At 38.9% G+C, this 21834-nt stretch overlaps 1 protein-coding gene across 1 annotated transcript in view; it reads right to left on the reverse strand.

The window, feature by feature from the left end:
• The window catches only part of gng12b (guanine nucleotide binding protein (G protein), gamma 12b), a 36441-nt gene that overhangs the window by 4897 nt on the left and 9710 nt on the right, over nt 1–21834 (reverse strand). The window lies entirely within an intron of this gene.

Genomic DNA, 21834 nt, shown 5'->3' on the forward strand with positions numbered 1-21834 from the left:
CATGCATATGAAACTATATTTGTTGGTGTGTAGTTTTGCGCAAACATGTGATACGCATCTACCCCAGCATATACATGCCGAAGTCAGCTTTAGCCTATCTAGGCCATAGGTTTTTGCTTTTATTTGACACCCTATGTATAAGCGCATTCATGAGATGGGGTAGAATTAAACAGAAATAACAAAATAAAAAAATAAAAAAATCCAAATTAATATAAATGTAAATATACAGACATTAAAAAAAATGGCATGTAGACTTTATTTAGGTAAGTTTTACTGTTAATATTTAACAAAACGGTCAAGTAGACTCAAGTCATATTTAGCGTTATAATTAGCATATATAGCGTTTTACAAGGTCAATAAATATAAAGTGATTTCAATTTCAACTAAATTGTTATTATTCAAGTCAGTGATTTCAATTTACGATACTTTCAACCAATAAAAGCATTGAAATGGTTTCCTGTACTGTAGTGTGTTTTGAGACCTATTCCATTAGGATTTAGTCGTTTTAAGAAGCCACGAATATAAAAGGAAACCGAAGACCAACGCGCAGCATTACAGTTCCCATTAAACCTAGCACGGTCATTTTTTTCTTTCTTTTAGCCAGGCGGACAGTGACAGGTCTTTTGCCAGCACCACAGATGCTCGATTATTATGGAAGAGACTTTGAATTGTTGTTCGTGCCTGAAGTTATAAGTGTCAGTTTCAACAACACGGGAAATGTTTAACAGAGTGGCTTCTCCGTTGCTACACGGTCAGGCACATAATCTCTAGCACAACAAACCCTGATATCCAACTTCCTGAGAAGCCCAGACATAGCTTTATCAAGAATTGAGAGGAAGAGTGTACGACTGTCTCCCGTTCCACTGGCACAGGGCTGGTATCTCTACACGGAGGTCCATGTTGGGGGGTGACCTTATCTGGCCGCACACCAGACATACTTAGAAGGGGTTAAGAGGTTTGGATAACAGCTAGTTGTTAATGCAGTGACATAATTAGTGTGAGACAGAGGCCATAGTTGCTCCCACAAGCCCTGAGGTCAAGGGGCCATTCATACATTACGCTCCAGAGAGCAAACTGTTTAGCTGCAGCTTAACCAGCATTGACAAAACACGACACCTCTGACGACAGCAGTTTACTAACGATTACACTTTCCGGACAATAAAGCATCCCAGGCTGCTAATTTAATATAAGTTAATGGATCAAAGAAACTGGTTGCATCCACGTCCGTTTCGCTTAAAGGCAAAGTGAAATAGCTGAATTGATTAACAATGCATGCAATGCAATATTTTTCTCTGAGATTTATTTAAAAAGAGCTTTTATGTAAATATTGCAATCATTTTTTATCTTGCATTATGTTTTAAGAAAATAAATAACAGTGAAAAAAAAGACAAATGTTCTCGGATAAAACCCAACATGACAAGCAAACTACATTGTTTTTCTTTGGTTTTGACATCAAAACAAAAACAGATATGCAAATGTTGGGGAAAAAATATCAGAGCCAGTATTATTTTAAAACTACTGATAATAACATACTGTCTTAGGTTCATATTTTATATGAGCTTTTATTTTTATTTTTTAATTAAAACAAAAAATATTTATTTTTCATTTATATTTTACAGTTCCATTTATATTTTCTTTAAAAAAAAATTTTTTATTTGCAGTTACTCAAATTGTGTTTAGGATTTTAAATCTAGTTATTGATAACTTGGTCAGAACTGTGATAATCATAATTCATTTGAAAGTGCCCTTCAAAGCATTCAAAACACATAAACAATGCATAAAAGGAAATGCGTAAACTATATCAATCGGAATAAGCTAATCTAAAAAAAACGTCGTTTCAGATCTAATTGAAAAAGCGATAGGAAGGCACTCTGTTTATATGTTTCATTTACACGGCTTAAAACAATAAGTCTTTCTAATCTTACTAATATTCTTTTTTTATGTCAAGAAAGAGTGATTTAATCTCAGATCGTACCAGTCTGAGTTGAGCAAACGCAAAAGACAATGTGGTTTGTCCAAGGACAGCTTGTGTTCGGTTGATCTCAGTCAATGTTGAGTAAGGATGCAGCTCTGTGAAAGGGCACAGTGTTCCTGTGAGGTAATGCTTCGCTCGCTCAGAGTGGCTCTAAGGGACAACGAGTCAATTTTCTGCAGACGCAGCACAGAGAGCACAACTGTGACGTGGACAGACACGGCTCAAGAGATGTGCCAATCAAGCTCTGCTCACTCGTGACCTCTAACCCCTCAGGCTCATCGGCTCACACCAGCCAAGCGGAGGTTCACGTGTAGAGACGGAGTCAAGATTACGATGTGATTAACCGCCAAACCCAGCACCCGGAGAGCCTTCCAAGAGCCCACATCCGTTTCATTAACCCACTCCCTCCTCTCCCTGCAGTATAAATGATTAAAGATGTGTATGAATTTATAAATAGCAAAGGAACAGGAAGAGGGGGCGTCTGTGAGCCTGCGCTCGGAGGAGAGAAAGGCTTCGCTAATAACTGCATATCCGGACCCATGAGATTTCATTCATCCCTCTCACGTTCGTCCTGGTAAAAACCCTTCATCTGCTCGAGAGTTTGTCCTTTCTGTGCTGGGAGGTCAGTACGTGACGTTTCCGCCACTGAAGTGCTGTTAGCATTTGCCCTCTGCCGTCTACGCAACGCTGACTTCGAATCGTCCAGCGGGTTAACCGCTGGCTTGAATGCGGAGTGGACGCTGGCCGCTGAAGAGAGAGACGACACTCGAGGTGCACTCATCTGGATGTCTCGACTGTAATTACAGCTTTAGAGAGAGACCCAGCAGTCAAGTACACTCTAAAAGCTCGGGCTGACGCCGCAGCGTTCGGTCTTTTGTTACAACTCTCTCACCTCTGCCCTCGCTGCGACCCTGCCCCCAAAAACAACTGTGGCCTGTTCACACTGACAAATGTTCGACACCAAAATTCAGATATTCATTTGCAAACCAATACAAAACAAACGGTAGCTGATAGAGCTGTACAATTACTTCGAAAAATAGTTATTTCACTTTAGGCTTCCAACGATTATGAAAATACGATAATCGAGATTAAAACAATTATCGTGCCCCATCCGCTCTTTCATAAAATCCCGAACTTTGGCAAACATGCCTTTTGCAAGCTGAATTTATTCATGTTTGTGAGATTTATTCGTGTTCTGTAAATGCGTTGACAGTAAAGTGAACTTTTAGCTTAAGGTGTATGTTTAAAGTCGAATACATGCAAGAAAGTGTCAAAATGCAGTGATTATTTAAGGAAACCCCTTTTAAACGATGAATTAAAATACGTGTGAAATAATATATTGGATCCTCAGCTCAGCCGTTAATATTCCATCTGCCATCTGTGTGCATAATATTGATCAGAAAATGACAAAATACAAAGAGAATATTACTCTAGTCTCTTGACGGAATTATTTTTGTAGCTTTAATAAGAAGTTTGACCAGTTTGTACTGGATAGCTGGTGCTCAACTAACAACAGAGGTCAGGAGGGGTCGGCTGGATGTTTGTATGTCTTGCAAACATGTAGAAACAGTGTGAGAGAGGGCAAGTGAGATGAGAGAAAGAGAAGGGACTGTAACCGGCTTTGAAGTGTGTGACTCGAGCTGAATCACTAACAAACAACAAGAAGGGGAAACTAAGTAAGACCACCAAAAGGCAGAGTACAGACCACCTTGGGGCACAGAGCAATGCTGCTGCTGACTGAGCTGCCCACTGGGCCACCCACACCTCTGCAGACGGGCCCATGCCTCCCTCCTGTTCTGGCTCAGCCGTTGCTGCTGGATCTCAGCCAGGACCAGGCGTCTCCAGTCATCGGCCCAGCCTCTGATGTAGCGCTCCAGGAATAACAGAGCGCTGGCATACTGAGACCACCACAGCGGTGACACAGAGAGCGGGAAGTGACTTTTCAAAACTGTCTTACAAAACAGAAATGACATTTTTTATATTTTCGAAACAGCAAGCGTGTCACTGCAATGAATGGTACGTGAGGGTTTATATGTTGTTAGCATCATGAGAGCAACAGCACATTGCAACCAGCGTGTGTTCAAAACAGCAACAAAAATACCTGAAGTCTCAAAAATGCTTGGGTCCTTCCCTCAATGTTAATGTTTGTTACAATTAAAAAAAGAAACGGTACCTTTTCCCAACAACCTGCAAGATCAAGGTATGTAGCAGACATGCAATGGGACAAACGTCTTCCACATTTTGAGGAAAAGATTTAATTTTTGTTTCGATTTTATTTTATTTCACATATATTAGCAACATACAGTACATCAAAAATGATAAATTAACCAATGAAGTTTGTTCTCGCGAATCAAAAATGCGTGGTTTAGCTTCCGCTCTCAGTGTGTCTAGATAGAAAGATGCAGACACACGGAGAGAGAGATGAGAGAAGGATGGCATGAGCAATAGTAATAAAGATACGTGCCTTAGCAAATACAGTTAATAACTACCCCCACTTTAGGCACGAAAAAAATGTTAAAAATGCATGTCTCAGTACTACTATGTACTCTATGCCACAAGAGTATTTGTTGGTATGTAGACTACAGTACGCCTTTCACATTAACATTATTCATATTCACACACTGCTAGGTTCTTTTTTTTTTTTTTTTTTTTTTTTTACAAGACTTGAGGAGAACTACAGCTGTATATATAGCTGTGTTTCCAACGCTCAGACAGGAATTTGTCGGCTGGTCGTACCTCACATGAGAGCCCCTGACCACAGTGACGGCCCAAGTCTGACTGGACCACCATCACTGGGACAGGATCCAGCACGTTAAGTCTTCAGAATTCTGAACATAACGTCTTAAGATACACATGAATCGAGCACTGTGTTCCTTAATGACTGGGTGGCGGCGTGGGTTACACAGTTCTAAGAAGAACAAGCCATTTTTTATTCCCCTGTCCCACAGTGTTCTTTTGCCAGGTCTATTATCTCTCCTTCACACTGCCTGATTGCTAAGCGACAGTTGTGGCTAAAACTGCGCCTTGTGCTGCTGTAACACAATAAGGCTGTTGAGTCCTGGACGCGCAGTGCACAAAAAGGACAATGAAGACTGTGCTATCAGAGTACCGACGTACTCCAGCTTGTAAAGTGAGAGATAGCTTACGGCTAGACAGTAAAACACGGTAGGCCGAGTTAACCAGTTTAGCAGCACCCACATGGGAGCTAATCTCCGAGAGCCTGATATTATCAGACAGACAGGCTGAAGCCACGAAGCGTGGGGAAGAAGGGAGACGGCCTCTCTCACAGTGACGCGGGGCTCTGGGAAGAGAAAGAGGGGGTGAGAAGTGTTGACAGAGGTGTGTGCATGCATGTGTTTGTTTAAATGGAGAGATGGGAGTTGCAAAAAAGACTCCCACCCACGTAAAATTGCTGAACGCTTCAGCGCTGATTGTGAAGGTAATTCTACAGATAAGAGCACATTAAGATACTTGATCGTGACAGACAAAAGATGACAGATTGTGTGAATGTCTCAGAGGTGTTCTGGTGTAGGCACTAAGCAGAGGTTTAATTACACCGTGTACTCGGGCCATTTAGCCAGTGAGTCACAACTTGTGAGTTTTTCCCATGTCTCCAAAGTGTCTCGGACTTAGCAAATGAAAAAAAAGAGGTGAAAAGTAAACGCACACCTACTTCCCTGACACATCCGGGACAGTTAGACTCCGACGGCCTCCACCATGTCTAATTCGGACAGTATTCACTTTTCTCTTCATCTTTCTGGCAGTGGCTATATTCAGACTGTCGCCTTTATTCTGGAAGTGCGAGTCTCGAAATTCCATGTTCTCAAAGAATAAAAACCCATAGCATTATTAATGCAACTGTAGGGCAAATGCAGCGTAAATGCATTCATTCCACTTCTGAATTGCTTTAAACAGGCTGTGCAACATCATTTAAATATTTTATCTTATTGGCACGGAAAATATAGTATCCGCTGTGAGCACACCAGACAGTGCTGGAGGGAGTAAAATCACAGCAGTAAAATGTATTTGATCAAGCACACAGACATCAGATCTCTCCTTCCTCACGCATTCTTTAAGCTGGCCCGCACACAGCTCTGCCCAGTGCAATGTGGACGGGCCAGGTGAGCGACTTCAGAGACTCCGACTTCACTTTCAAGTGTATGAGCATCTCACCACATCTGCACGGCAGGACGAGAGCCAAATGAGAGAATCACCATCAAATGCAGCGGAGAGGAAGGATGTTTGCATTTGGGATGGGTGGCCTTTCTGAGGTATGGTGAGACAGGAAATGGTGCGGCACAGTAGGGAGAGTTCAGTCAGGAACAACCAGATGCAACATCAATGCACAAACTCACCATCTGCTTCTATTAATATAACAGTATGGCACAAAGAGAGATGGGTGGGGGAGAGAGAGCGCAGACCTGCAGTAGAAGCCTGTTTGCTTTTAGACCTTGGCTATTGAACGAGACAATCTGGCATGAAATTCTGGTTAAAAGCTTGTGCACCTTGAAGTGGCCTCAACTGGCCTTTTGTGAAAAAAAATTTCCTGTTAAGGAATTTGAGCCCAAATTAGAGGCTCCACCCTAGCCCTAACTCTTTCAGTACGAAATTAAAATTCACTTTTCGAATGCGCAGACTATTTATCCATGCATATGTTTTTACATACATTTGTTTTACTCATAACAATGTCATAACAAAATGTTTTCGTACTTGTGTTGAATTCTTCAGGAACAGTGTTGTAAATACAACTTAACCACTGATTTCTAGTTGTGTCTTCTTCTGGTAAAACAAAGAAAGCAGTTTCTCAGCTTGTAACACTCTAAAGAGCAAAAGAAAAACTTGAAATGGCATCACATGACCCCTTTAAAGTGCATGTTAAAACCAGGTGTAAATGCCAATATGTCGAAGCTGACCGCTTAATATCACATCACTGAAACATCTTAATACCAAGTGGAAGCAGGTCCATTCAGGTATATTCACCAGATGGGACAGCAAAAAAGCAACGCGCAACTGACTAAGAGTTTCTTTGTGTTCTTGTGTGGCATCAGCAGCTTTTATCCTCACTGTCACTGTGTTAAGTGCACTGACAATGAGACAAACATTTTAAATCATTCGACATCTTCAGAGCTGCTGGTGGCCTGTCACCTTTTCTTCACCCTGCTGTCATGTTATGTATAAGCGTATCTTTAAGGAGATGAAAGAGGACAGGTGAGTCATGCAAAGGTCATCTTTTATGACAGTGTGCACGCTCACCTTCATAGAAAGCCTGTATGAGCAGATCACAGCTTTTGTTTGGGTCTTAGGTGTTTTATCGTGGAGTGGAGTTTGATAGGGGCTCTGTGTGTGGTGCGAAAGTAGAAAGGCTTTCTTCTGTCTCTGTACAAACAGAACGTGCTCTATGCAGCATTGACTCACCTTTATAAACCTGATAACACATACCAGACATGAAGAAGAGCAGACTGTCTGTACCCTGTGTGTTCTTCAACGATGCAAAACAGACACTTTCATTTTTCAAAGTCATTTCATGGTTCATGCTATCAAAGCGGATCCTTATATTCTGTGATCCCTGCCTGCAGACAATAAGGAAGCTGTGGTTGCATGTGTGCTTCGGTTTAAAAAATACTAAGAAAGATTGCATCAATATTACAAGAAAATAACAGTAGCGCTTATGCGTTTTCCAGTTCCTCAAAATCTCAAATACTCATTGACCCGGTGAGAAAACTTTGCACAGGTGAACTCTGCTTGTGAGGTCTACATTTATCTTATGGAAAGAGAAGAACCTCTGAATCCCAGCTGAGTACGTCACTCCTGAGAAACAACACTCAGCATACATGCAATTACGAAAAAAATGAAAACCTAGAATAAATACAAATCACTACATGGAAGATGGAAGTGAAAGAAAATAAAATTTCCAAATAAAAAATAATTTACTCATCCACATTGGCTCTTTGAAAACATTCAAATTCACCATTTCGAGATGTCATGGTTTGCTGCATGAAGATGCATTAGAATGTGCACAAGTCTAAATGCTACGGCTCAAACAGGTGAAGATCTTCATCAAGTGCGTGCATGTCACAATGACCATAATTACAAGATTTTGACTTGTATAACTCGTAGTTATAATTTGTAAACTGCATTGTAAAAACTGACTGGTCAAGCAAAAATGGTCAAATTGGCAGAGGCTTCAGCAGGTAAATGAAGTTAAAGGAATAGTTCTTCCAAAAACTCACCCCCAAGCCATCCTAGGTGTATATGACTTTCTTCTTTCAGATGACACAAACTTTCCCAAGCTTGGTAACGCTTATTTTATTTCGAAGCTCTGTAAATCTGATATATCTGTTATGAAACTACGTATATGCCTTTGGGGTATGCCTTTAACACTGGATTATGGTAATTATTTTGTCCTCTGAAGCAGATTGATGGGTTTTTGTAACAAAAATATTTCTAGTTTTAAAATTATAATGTAAATAACTGACTGACTGAGTGCAGAGTTGGCTGATTTCTGAATGTACAATGTATGGCGAAGGTTGCGTCAGCCAAGAAGCCGGAAGTCAGTTATTTACATTATAATTTAAAAACTAGAATGTTTTTGTTACAAAAACCCATCAATCTTCTTCAGAGGACAAAATAATGACCATAATCAACAAGCAGAAGAGACGGGATACATTTTCAAGTGTAAAATCTGATTCAAATGACTAGATTTTGACCGTGAAAACCATACATTTAGTCACACAAAGCTGTTCTAAGATGTAGAACACACATATTGTATGCACTACTTTTGAGTTCATTTCTTAACCTAAAAACCTTCATGTTACTTTTTATTTAACAAGACTCATTTTTCAGCTCTTTATGTAAATCTTTGGGCTCAACAGATCCTGTCCCTGTTTACTTTGATTGCATGGAAACAGCAAAGAATTTTGTAAATGATGACAGAATTTCATATTTTGGTCGACTTTCCCTTTAATTCGAGTTTCAAAACAAAACCACATCACTACTGTCATTTACTGGAACATACTAGATGGTTGCGTAAAGACTGAAAGAGTATTTGGAGTACATGTTAAGCTTCTCGGCTCTGCGTTTCCTGCTGTGCAACAGTACAGACGCACAGCTCTGACGTTGTGCATCGCTCCGAGTGAGCAGGAGGGGACGTCATCATTTCTCAGCAGAGTGACTGTGAGGGACAGAGTAACAGAGGCTCGCCGGCAAGCCTCCATGCAGGAAAGCTACAACAGGAAGAGCGTGTATCTTACGCTCGAGCGGAGCGGTTTTGCCATGGTACCCTCCCCAGGGTCAACAGAGGAGGGGCTGATACTGACAAGAGCTCAATCCCATTTTTTTCCTTCACACACCACTTCCTGGAGCCCTGAGCTCTGGGTTAGACTATTTCTGTGCTGCTCGAGCAAACACATTTAGGTCCTGCCAACGAATCCATTCCAAGTCCAGGGTCCAGGCCAGGCTGAGCTCATTTCACAGGAATCCAGTTTCAAACACACGGTTCCTAACATTAACGCACGCCGTGACCTCAAAAAGCATTTAGACTCCTAATTTATAAATACATAAATACGAGAATAATCAAAGTTTTGAGCCGAGCCAATGACAACTGTTTGTATTTATATTTTTCAGAAATGGTATAATGGCTTTAAAGTAAAAATTCATAATTTTTTTCTCGAATCTTACAGATGCAAGAGCATCTTCATCAGTCATTATTTTTAATTTTTTTTTAAATATATTGTAACATATTTTTGTAAAATATTTTTAGCAAATGTAAAGCATCTTTAATGAATAAATATTAAGGTTTTTGATAGGTTTTATAACATGACATTTTACAAACTGAACTAACCTTGACGTACAAATCAGAAATGATCTGATATTTTATTGAGCTTGAGGCAATGTTTATTAGCTGTCTTCACTGTGATATATTTTCTCAGCAAATAAGCTTTCCATTGATGTATGGTTTGTTAGATTCACATCCTATAATCTAACAGAATAGTGATACTTTCTATGCCTTAAAGGGTCTTAAACAATCAAATGCTCAAAAGGCCAGTTAAATACAAAAGTGCAAATGCTGCCGTCCGACTTTGCATGTAAACTATATTTACTCTCTGTATCTCTAAGCAAACACTTAAATCTCTCCACAAACGGTCACAGTAAAAGAGCACAGGATTTGTATGAGTGCGCAGGCAATGTGTGCGTACGTACAAAAGCACAATAGCTCATAACGTAAGCGAAAGCAGCCCAGCATTAAGAAATTGCTGTAGATGTGTGTGTATAGTAAGGCTTTGGGTGTGTCCCTGAAACTGACCCATCAAGGATGCACGGCAAGGTTGTTTGGTCACCTTTTACCTCCTTTCCATTTAAAAACCATCTCTGTTGTCTTAAGAATAGTAACAGCTGTGCAAAACCAATTGCTGTGAGCTCTAGCTACAACGCAACACACACTTACTAATTTGCGCGTGCTGCAAGCCAGTATGACTATTCTGTGCCAAACTGAGTTGAAAAAAGAAAACATGCATCTGTCTGCTTAGTAGTCTCAATCTGTGCGTCAGTGACTTTTATGCTAAGACGTCACTTTCCATGTAGATCTATGTTTACTCTCCAGTTATGTGCCAAGAAAATCAAAGATGAAAAACAGTGCTGACGTATTACAGCGAAGTTATATTTAAATCTCATAATCTCATACCTCTGCTTTGATCTATTTTAATAAACCCATCCATAAGCACAAAAATATTCCTACAACTTTTTGCTGTTTCTTAAGAACTGTTATGACGGGCGAAAGAGTGCAGATTATGAGATATTTCAGTTGAACTGACAGCAGGCATGAGACTGATACTGCAGGAAAAGGACAGTGATGGCATGAGGCAGGAATGTGAGGTGCAGCTGCACACACACACACACACACACACACACACACACACGCTGATTTTTACAGTAGAAGAGTACATTCTTATCTCTTAAAGCTGGAGTCACATGTACACTGTGAGGTTATATGCTCTTGTTATCAGTTAGATGGCGACAGTCTTTTACACACCCGCAAGGAAAGAAAAAAAAAAGAAAAATCACAAAATGTTTAGTATCTTCTATATCTCAGTCGGTACTTCTATGACGTTATATGAGGGGTAAATAAGGAATTTTGCAAGCCTCCTATAGCAAACCACCATATTATTCTCGTGTGTGTCTTCTAGCGTAGAATAGAACATTCAACAGTAAAACGAACGGTTATATTTGCCAAGATAAAATCTACAATCAAAACTCAAGATATTCTAATAATTCTTAGTATTTCTTCTATAGACTCAATGATCTGAGTGAACTATGCTACAGAACATAGATTTTTTTTTTTTACAGCTTTGTAATTGTACTGTTATCAGCTATTTATTTCTCTAGAGGACAAACGTTATAATGAAATTAAATATTGGCAATTATGCATTACGAATTATGCATTAATCAACAATAATGATTGTGCTCGCAATGTTTGAGCTGTCCCCACCGCATACATGCATTTCAGTATACCTCTAAACAGCTGGAAAAGGTTCAAAGCAAGGTATAAACTCACAGAACAGCACACTTCTGGAAAGCAATGGCATATGGTGATTTGTTCCAGTACTTTCTAAACGAAACTTCTAAGACTATTGTCAATCATGCCTCATCTGTGTGAGTCAGCGACATGATGTCACCTCTCTGACATTTAAAACTAGCAGAACACACAGCGACAACATTCATTATATCATAAATGGCTAAATATTTCAGCTAGCAAGGCACATGACCACTGAATGCAATGACAATGCAACGCTGCCCTGACATAATGATAATTCTGGTCCACAATGCTCTCACGCTTGGCCCAAGTCATCCTTATCACTGAGCGCTCCATTATATCTCTTGACTTCTGAGCAATATATTTTCTTCCATTTATGACTTCCGCGCTATCTGACAAAAGCAAACTTTCCGTATGAAAATAACCACAGCAACAATCAATCTCCTTCATATGCACAGGTATTATCTGCACTGTTTAAATATCACTGCGTGTGCACACAAGGAGATGAGAGTCAGTACTGGGGCCACGGGACTCTAGAGTGTGACCAGTCTCTCAATGGTGCAACTAAAAGAATTCTGAGGTTGCACCGATGTGACTAGCCGTCTCTGAAAGTCTCCCTGTGGTTTAACACTATTGCATTTATTATTCACGTATCGCGGTCTAAACCAATCAGAGATAGGGAAGGGGCGGACCCCCACTCTCTGATTGGCCGTAGTTCAGATATTCCCATAGTCAGAGAGGTGAGTAGCCTAGGCCCGTCAGATAAACGGATGAAAAGAACGACTGACAACTAAGAAAGTTAAGTTAAGGCCTGATCCGTCTGAATAAAATAACTAAAAACTGGAAACATACCTGGCATCAAGGTCCAGGTATACTTCCCTTTCAATGTTACGCTCAGGCTCGCGCTCAGCCGTGTCCGCACAAAGTATACTCAATCGTGGATTAGTGCGGGTATTGCACTAATATTGAATGTGTATCAGTACAACGGAAACATGCATTTCTTATATTAGGCTAATAATGTTAATCAGGCAAAAAAAAACCTTGATAATCAGTCAGTAACTTCTGTAACTTTAATAGGTAGTTGTAATACAGCTTTCATAAGCACCGTAAAATACAGTTTATTTAGGTCATTTGTAGAATCGTATCTAATGTTCTCTCTGAGGGATAAGCCCCCCTAAAGAAGAGATCCTAAAAAATCAGTGCAGTGTTAAATGTGATGCTGCCGAAATTTTGGGTGCACCTAAAATTGGTATATATAATAAAATAGAAATATATGATATATATAACATGGTAAAATATTTGAGGTGGCCAGTCAAATCGAAGAAACTGATATGAAATAAGAAGTAGCTAAACATTTAATATTTGACACAGATTTCGCAAACCGAAACGTTAAAAAACTGACCAAGTAACTTAGAACTGGAAACAGACTTTTCCATTCATGTGATGCATGTAGAGTACTCGGTTTCCTGTTTCAGTGTAATGAGACCAGAAACAGCAACAGGACATTAAGCAACAACAAATATCTGTGGGAAACTTGCACAACTAAACTATATCACCATTCTCTACATTTTTCAGATATGTGACTCAGCGAGGAAAGTCCCCGATGCAGGTGAAAACTGCCTCTTTAGTTTTTGTGGCGGGAAAGAGAGCGAAAAACGTAAGGATGACCGCATCTTGGCGTAGTTTAACAATGATGTGTACTCACAAGCATAAAGCCCTTGCCTAAATGACTGCACACTGTCCCTACTGGCCAGAAACAGAGAGAGAAGACAAAGAGCGTGTACAAGGAAGAGATGTGTGTGTGTGTGTGTGTGTGTGTGTGTGCCAGGCTCAGGCTGACCTCAGTGGGTAAAAAGAGGTGAGACGGGGAAATCAAGTTGTATTCTCGAACACTTCAATAGCTGATGAGAAAGCACCTGACCAAAGAACACATTCCTGCATAGTTAGTCACCTCCTCAGTGCACTTCAAAGAACACACACACGTGCATTTTGCTTGACAGTGTGTGCTTACACTTTGCCGTGTTTTACTTTAGTTGCGCTTTCATTTATACCGGTTGGAATGCAGAACTAGTGGATGCACGAAACTCGCCCACTGACAGACTTCGACGTGCGCCTTGTGTTTGTCCTGAAGGGCCTGATAGCGGCTGCGATAAATGCACTTGCATTTTTTGAATACTTTTATAGGAAGTTGATACACAGTCAATTATGCACGACAAAACATCTGATATATCGAAAATAGATCTGTGCATTAGTCTGAATAAAGCCTGTTAAAGCTGCCGTTGTCTATGGTCACATTAGTGATAATCAAACTGCAATAACGATGAGGGGAAAAAAGGAAAAACCCAGTACAATCTGTAAACATTCGGATGATTAAAGAACATTTTTTTTAAAAATTGTTTTAAAAAACAATTATATAATAATTTATATAATAATTTTTGCACAAAATGAATTTTATTTAAAATGTATATAAAAATGGTGCCATGTGCAGCAATATTGAAAACTGAGAATGTGAAGCATTGGGAAATTGAGTTTATAATGAAAACTGTAACTTTTGATCTACTTTTCACACCTCTGCTTTTAAGGTGGCAGTACCTACACACAGATATTTCAACCATAAACAAAAAAACATACAAACTGCAATGTTGATTAGGATGTAATGTTGTAAAGATGCATTTAAATAGGGAAAAAAATGTAGATGAAGAATCGTTTTGGAATCTGATTGTGACTCCCAGAATCGGATCGGTTCGTGAAGTGCCTGAAGATTCCTACCCCTAGCAAAAAGTGTTCGCAGTCACTTGCAATGCATATTTTTTTGTTACAAAAGTATTAGTAGTTTTAAAATGATCAAGTTATCAAAGTTAGTCTTTCATTTATTTTGCACAAGAGTTCCGCTTCTTGGCTTCTTGTCACGACGTATGACGTAAGTTGTTTAGTTTTATGACACAGTACTTAGGGCTTGAAAATAATGGCCACTATCCACCAGCACTACTAAGCTCGGAAGAGCCAGGATACATTTTCAAAAAACTGTGTTCATATGAAAGAAGAAAGTCATATACACCTAGGATGGCTAATTTTCTTTTTTTGGTAAACTACTCCTTTAATGTGAGTTAATAAAACACAATATCTAACATATTCTTGTTTCTCACGCATGCAGTGCTCTACACCCTGTGAATCTCTGGCCTCTGTGCACGGCTGCAATCTTGAGAAGGGGCCTCGGTGCAGAGAACTCAGAGTTAATACTTAACTGGAAGCTGGGCGTCAGTTCAGTTCAGTTCAGTTCAGTTCCTCCCTTGATTCTTAGAAGTGCCAGCACTGCTTCTAGTGAAGTGAAATTGAAAGATTTCTCTGAACAGGTGGAAAAGGATAAGCCTACCTGAAAAAAACAGCACCTGCAGTGCCAAGGACAAGAGAGGAGCTGCTTGTGGCAATGTTGAGCAATAACATGTCCGTTAAAAAAAAAAAAAAAAAAAGGAAAGGCAATGAAGACATTTCAGAGAAATGGTTGTGTATAAAAAGGATGTGATTGTCTTACGGTTAGGCAGAGCAAACACAACTGAACTGAAAACCCCGAAAATAGACGAGTCTGTTCAAATGCAGTGCAGCAGGGTCGAATGCTTCATTCAGAGCCCTGTGCATGAAATTCTTAATGCAAACTATCTGAAGTAACAATCAATCTCATCCTTCACCGCTCAATGACTTTTCCACGAGAGTCATGCACATGGGGTCATCCGCCTTGCTCTGGTGGGAGGACAGGACGAGGCAGGACTGAGCACGGGTCCTGCTGTGGTCTGGAGGCCGTTCTCTTGACCTGCAGGTGGAATGTGTACTGTGAACAATCTTAGTGGGGGGGGTCGGTGCTAATAAGACCCTTAGAGAGACAGAGCGGAGTCAGGCGGCTCATGGGAAGCTCCCTCCTCTCTCTCTTGTTCATTTATCATGTTCTCAACCTCCCAAAGAGGAAGTGAGGAAGAACTGAAAACCTTGGGAAAAATTCCCCCATAAACAATGAAAAGAGCCTTTTCACTCAGTCTGCGATACTGCCACGGTTGGTCTTGAGTATTATTTTCACGGCTCTACAATCTCATGGACGCAACCTCCGTCCAGCCTTGTGCATCGATGACTAAAGCTACAAGACACAAGTGTGTATCCGGCATGTCAAAACAATAAAGCTGGTTAGAAGAATATCTCAATTCAGCAGCATTTGTGGTGTAACGTTAATTACCACAAAAAGTAATTCCTACAACCATGACAAAGACAACCGTTCACACCTTCTGGATGAAGTTCAAGTCGAGTCAACTTTATTTATATAGCACTTTTATCAATACGGATTGTCTCGAAGCACTTAGCAACAGTATCAAATTGGAGAATAGAGTGTCAGTAATGTATGATGACAAGATTAAACACTCAATGTTCAGTTAAAAGCATTTTTAGTATTAAATTCAGAGACGTCACTGTCTAGCTCCATTTAGTTTAAATAATATCTGTGCAATCAATCGCTAGAAAATAAGTGAAATGTATGGAGTTGGATCATGGATCATTAGATTACCTTTAAAGCAGCAGCAGACCTACATTTTTGATGTAGAAGTGAAACAGAAGTTGAAGTAGGTGAAACTATTGATCATTTAATACATTGAATTAGCTTTATTTGCTTTCTGATCACAAAGTAAGTTCATTTTGTGGCATGATTAACCGTAAGATAAAAAATGACTAAAGCATGGCAATGAATTTAATAAATCATGGGAGCAAATTCTTTATTTTATATCCATTTTTATCTACATGTCATGTGTGGGGTTTCATGGTCATTTTAACTTTTAACTGCATTGTGATGTGTTCGTATGTGCCACTCAGCTGCTCCGAGACTGTACATCATGTGCGCTCATAAATATTAATAAGATAAGATAAGGATTTCAATGGCAGATATGGTTCATATAATACTGAGGCTGTTCTAAGAAACGTTTTGTGTATAACATGTACTCATCCAACGCAGAAAGAGACTGTCAACTGTTCATCTGCTTTTTTTAATGAAGAGAAACATCCTTGTGTTTGAAACCCAGTAATTGCCAGAGGTCTGTGTCCGAAAGTCTGATGTTGATGTGCATGTTCGGAGACAAGGTTTATCCTACAGGAAACACAGTGTCTAAACTGCCTGCGATGCACGCAGACTAAACATACACAACTGCACATGTAACAGCACATTACACCCACATGCACAGACACATGCGATTGGAAACTACTTCAAAAGACTCCTAATTTAAAGTGGTTCAAGCCCAGTTAAGCTAGCCAATTGCATCATATAAAGTGATACAATACAAATAATTCTAGCACACCAAAATTGCTCAAAATTTGCAAAAATACTCAACTTTCCTTTTAAATTTATGTGCATAAGACAAAAAGTGCTTCTAAAAGCTATACATTTCACGCATTATTCTAAATATAAAGAGTGAAAAGAGTGTGAAAAATTTTGCTACATATTGCAATTGTAATTGAACTGTGATGTTACATTTCATGAAAATGTTTTATTCTGCTGTTGAGTCAAAATTTCCATTAGAAGCAGCAAATGGCACTTTAAAGGGGTTCCACATAAACCTACTACCATTACAAGTTACAATACATATATTTATGTTTAAAATCTTTACCAGATTTTCAGTATTTGTTACCAAATGCATGTTAAATGCAGCACTTAGATTTTATATTTTATATTGTGATGTTACATTCCATTTAATTAATCCCCGATAACAAAAAAGGACAATGTAATGTTTGTTCTTTTAAGTATTCAGATATGTTTATCTTGTACTGAAGCTGAAATATTAACACTCGTTAAACTGTGGGGGTGAGAGGACTGGCAAAGCTGCCTCCCTCTGCTTTCCAACACATTAATAATCTCTGGTCATTTCCCTTTCCTCTGTCTGCCAAGAGACACGACTTCAAATGAACCTCAGAAACAAAAAAAAGAGGAGACAAAAAAGCCCCATGAAAGGCAGGCTGCAAGCAGAATTTCAGGCATGTGGAGATTTTTCCTGTGAGGCCACAGAGGGTTTGGTCACATGCCGCTGACCTGTGATCATCACTGAATATACCGGCGCATGTCCTGCTGAAGTCAAGCTTGCTGGAAATGATTCCACATTACATACACATATACTGTACACCATCATCGACTGAGAAGATTTTTTCTGTTTGGCCAATAAGTGCCATAAGCGAGACTTTATTTGAACAGCATTGAGAACATAACCAGTCTTCATTGGTTTACTGTCTTGTTCTGTCTAATTAGTAATAGAAAGGCAAACAGCGTCATATTTTCTCATAAGCTGTTGGCAATCAGCAAATATGAAATGCCTCGATGTTTCATCTTGCAGACTTTCAGCTCTAAAAAATAAACTATGCCGTGCTACATGCATTCTGGGGTTCTGCTATATGTAAAATTAGTTTTATGTGCTGTCAAGTTTTACCTGGTTTTAGTGCACAAAATATACAAAAACACAATCGATAAATTGCCAACTAAAGTATACAAATTGTCATTTTTCCCAATTACTTTACAAGTAGATTCCTTTTCAAATTCTTTATAATTAAGTAAATGATATGTAAAATAATATGCAGTTTACTGCAGCATACGTTGGTTAGTATTTTCAAATGAAACCTGCGTGACAACATATATATAGTTTTTATATTAGCAATCTGCCACCGCTCTGATATCAGCACTGGCCATCAAAAAAATCTACATCGATCGATGCCTAATCTTTTTTATTGTCCCTCAGATAAGTTAAGTCTACTAAAAAGTAACGCTAAACCGCCACAAACAAAGCAATATTTTTAGGCTATTTCTATTTGTTTACATGTAGTAAACCAATCTGGGATTTAAAAAGTGTTTTTGTGGAAACTTGCAAATTAAATACACAATATAGACTAACACGCACGTCTGGGCTGGATCCCACGAATGACATGCATTGTCAGTGTGAGAAAGAAGGCCTGAGTTCCAGGAACGTGATCTGAGATGACCCAGTTAAAGGAGGTGAAACAGGCCAGCGTGACAAGGACCTCCAATACTCCCCAGATAATCTTACCACGCGCTTCTGCGGTGGACAAAACAAGTCAAGCGTCCAAGCTGTTGATTTGGACAACAATACGCCCGTAAAGAGCACTTCCTGTCTCCTGCTAGTCAGTTAATGACTGTGAGATTTGAATTGGCCCTTTTCCCGGAGGAGAAACCTGCAGAAGGTACACAACAACACGGGATTCACAGGACACTCTTATCAGAGCCATTACGGTTAAACGAATCTGACTTGCCCGTCAGGAGACCACGACTGCACGACACATCCGACGAGATCTGTGAACGTTTTAGCTCTGGTCTCAGAGCTATTTTCTTTGTCTGTGTGTGTGTGTGTGTGTGTGTGTTCACATCCCTCTGTATTAAACAGCTCTTTGAAAACTCTCTTCAAAAACTCTTCTTCAGAAGCAGCCGGCTTTTAAAGCGGCATCCGAACGATCCTGCGAATTTGCTGCAAGATCATAACATGTTTTATTCATGCCTTTTTGTTATATTTTCAGGGTGATACATTTTATTTAATTACTTTGATATATATCTCACCCTTCAGATATCTTTGGACATTATGTTACATGATAACATAGAACAAATAACATTAAAAGCACATTATGCTAAATATTAGCAACAAATACCACTTACAACTTTAGCTTGTTGCCAAGCTTTCAAAAGTTCAATAGTCCCTTTGTACAGAGCCCATTTTTTTAGGTTTTTTTTTTTTATTTGTTTAAAACTTTTAAACTTATTAACTTATTTGGTCGATTTAGAAAAGCAATTTAACAAAAGGGGGACTTTACACAACGTTTTCAACTAAAAATGACACTTTTTTTATGCATTTTGCCAGATGATTTACTCAACGATGTGATTTTGAGGCCGACATTTATCGTTGCAGAAAATGGTAAAACTGGTGAAGTATTGTGTATATGCATAGTCTATAGATGCATACATATGTGCAAGGAACCTAATTAGTACAACAAGGCCACAATTTAACTAAAACGAGGGAACAATTAGTAAATTGTAGCAACAACAACATATTCTTTTTTTCTTCTGCATTCCATGTGCAAGTGTCTTTACGTTTATAATTAAACTAAACTTATTTTTGGTGTTGAATGAATATATATATATATATATATATATATATATATATATATATATATATATATATATATATATACACATTATTCTATGGTCTTGTGAACACAATGCATTCTGGAACTGCCTTCTCCACTAAGACTAAATACAATGCTGACTTGCAATGTTTTTTTGTTTTTTTTAATCTTCACAGTTATAACCCATTAAGACCAGCGTTCACGTGAGGAATGCATGCGATGCCTTACAATGCTGCCTAGGCAGCTCACCAGGTTTCAGAACACAGCAGTTACGTGAACTAGCGGATATGACTGATTCAGGCAGAAGACACAAAAGTATAAGTCATGGCTTCTTTTTGCTCTAATACTCTGTTCCTTTATTTTTTTCCTGGCTCTCCTATCAGGGTTTCTCCCTATTTTCCCTAAATGAGGTCATGAGCAGGAACCTGCTCTACAAGTCACAAGCTGCAGCTGGCATGATGCTTCCACAGTAGCACAACCCAACAGAGACTTAACAGAAATGAAGGAGAACATACATCGATTGTCATATTAACTTCAGCTTAACTCTGAAAGTGAATGTTTTACACTTTTACATTTTCAGATCTTTTTCCACCGATTTCACCTAGGCCAGTGGTTTTGAGGGAAGCTTCAAAGGGTACTATGAATTAAATTAAAAATATCAAAGCTTATTTTTAACCCATCATGTTGCCATTGAAATGGCCAAAATTGCAAAACATTTATTTATTTTAAGTAAACACTTTTTTTAAATATTAAATTTGTGAGATTAATGCAAATAAGTTTGTTAATGCATACAAGTGAAAGGAATCTTAAGAAAATACATTTATCAATTAAGCTGTTGCGTGTAAAAGTGCAGTGAAGTCTTTGTCTTCATTGCTATATGTATTTTTATTTTATTTATATGTTTCAATATATAGCCACACATGGTATGTTAATATATTGCACTAAATTGAAAAATACAAGCACTAGTTTCCCACATATGAAAATGTTTTATTTAATATTTTCCAGTATATTTATGTGTCTACTTTTGTTTCATAAAGGTTTAGTTTTCTTTCTGGTCCTGCTGGCTCATCCTGACAGTGCAGCTGATTTCAGGTTTTGTTATTCTTGTGGTACATTTTGTCTCAACAGTGTAGGCAAAACATGACCCTCACACACACACACACACACACACACACACACACACACACACACACACACACACACACACAGGATCAAGGGACTTTATATTCTGTTAACAAGCAACTACAAAGTTATCTGTGGTCAGCACCCGCACTAACAGACAGAGAGAACAACAAATCCTAAATGAAGCACTTCCACATTTTCCTGTGGGGCGCAATACTGCACACATGATCAAAAAGACTAGTTCTACAAAGCCAAGTAACATCACTTCCTGCCGGGCCACGCCTGTCTGCGCTTTGGGACGATTTGCGCGGATGTCGAGTGAGTGTGTCTGTGTGGAGGATGTGGGAGAGTGCAAGTCTACGTGCTTGTGAAGGGGGAGTTAAAAGAACTCAGTCATAATGCAATGCCCATATATGTGCAGGTGCTCACGAAACAGGAAGGTACTGATGTCTTGAATGGGAAGGGCCTATAATAAAGAAATCAGGAGGTACTCCAGAACAAACGTGTCATTTCTCACTTTGACATAGTGTCACTTCAATTTTATTTATATACTTCTTTTGTACCAATTTATTTTTTTTCACGTTTTTACTTTATTTTGTTGTTGTTTTTCTGCCGTTCATTTATTTGTTATAAGTCACAAAAATGGGATCTATACACCATTTGAGAGCTGAATAAATATTGTTGTATGGTTTGTTAGGATATGAATATATTTGGCTGAACTATTTGAAATCTGGCACCCTTGGCAACCCTTTGCACCCTCAACCTTCCGATGAAGTCTTCAGCATTGCATATTACTAATTAAAAAATTAAGTTCTTATATATTTGCAAAACATAATCTCTACTTAATTTCCTAATGATTTATCAATGAATCAAATTTTAATCCATCCTATGTTTGGTTTGCTATCGCTACAAATATACCAGTGTGACTTGTGACTGGTTTTGTGGTTTAGAGTTGTGTTCATATCCGTACAGTTTCACATTTGTTTATTTGCGTTTTACAATTTTAGTTAAAGGCTTGATAATTAAATAAAACGTAAAAAATTAAAAGAACTATTAGAAAAAA

The sequence above is a fragment of the Puntigrus tetrazona genome, chromosome 6 (genome assembly GCF_018831695.1).
Source record: "Puntigrus tetrazona isolate hp1 chromosome 6, ASM1883169v1, whole genome shotgun sequence".
In the NCBI taxonomy this organism is placed as follows: Eukaryota; Metazoa; Chordata; class Actinopteri; order Cypriniformes; family Cyprinidae; genus Puntigrus; species Puntigrus tetrazona.